The sequence below is a fragment of the Camelus ferus genome, chromosome X (assembly GCF_009834535.1).
Source record: "Camelus ferus isolate YT-003-E chromosome X, BCGSAC_Cfer_1.0, whole genome shotgun sequence".
Classification (NCBI taxonomy): Eukaryota; Metazoa; Chordata; class Mammalia; order Artiodactyla; family Camelidae; genus Camelus; species Camelus ferus.
The window spans coordinates 55,940,819-55,941,891 of NC_045732.1; the positions used below are offsets into that span (position 1 = coordinate 55,940,819).

At 33.1% G+C, this 1,073-nt stretch overlaps 1 non-coding gene across 1 annotated transcript; it reads right to left on the reverse strand.

The window, feature by feature from the left end:
• Positions 1-205: 205 nt before the first annotated feature.
• LOC116662278 lies at positions 206-308 on the reverse strand. Its single transcript, XR_004318323.1, has one exon. It is a non-coding gene; the product is annotated as a U6 spliceosomal RNA (small nuclear RNA).
• Between the last annotated feature and the right edge of the window lie 765 nt (positions 309-1,073).

Sequence of the window (1,073 nt, forward strand, 5' to 3'; positions counted from 1 at the left end):
TTTGGCAGTATGCCAGAGTTAACAATCTTTTTCTTCTTTTATATCTTTGTTATCAGTTTTTCATTTATAAGCGATCACTGATTTGACCAAATGTTTTCCTTTGTTGTGACAAAATATACATAGCATAAAATTTACAATTTTAACAGTTTTTTGGAATACATTTCAGCGGCATTAAGTACATTCACAGTGTTGTGTAACCACCACCCAAAATACGGAATGCTCCACAAATTTACATTTTATTCTTATGCAGGACTGATGGTAATTTTCTCTGTTTTGTTCTAATTTTAGCACATGAGCTACTGAAGCTAAGACACAGATATGTTTTTTAAAGTGTTAAGAATCTCTTTCAGACTCAGAATAGAAAAACTAAAATAAGTTGACTAGTGAAATAGTATTCAAAATCATTTTGGTATGTGAACTGTTAGCTTTTAATATTTCTCTGGCTTATTGAATTTGATAGGTATCTGAGAGACCCTATTTCATAGACTAGTAGATAGGTTTCTTATCTGTTGGGGTGATCTATTTGAAGCAATCTGGCACTTGAGGATGGAAGGACTATAGAAGGAAGTGGCTGCAACTGTTCTCAGGTTCCTGCATTCCTGGGCTAACTGGTTATGGGAACAGCTACTCTTGTCCTAAATGTCAGAAATGTGAGGTGTTTTGTCACCCTTAATCTATATCTAATGTACACTCTCTCCTAGATTTGTAATATGATTTGCTCAGTATGCCATTGCTGGCTTAAAAATGAGACCAATGGGAGGCCAAGGATGCAAGACATTAAAAATGATCTTGACATGTCTATTCTCTAACACTTTATAAAAATGCTCAAATAATGTACCTAGGGAGGTGTATAAACTACCAGAAGTTGTATATTTATTTTTAACAGTATTTATTGAGTTATAATCATTTTACAATGTTGTGTCAAATTACACTGTAGAGCACAATTTTTCAGTTGTGACAATCATTGTCACACTTTTTTCTCTGTGAGCTACCATAAGATCTTGTGTATATTTTCCTCTGCTATATAGTATAATTTTGTTTATCTATACTACAGTTTTGAAATCCCATCTATC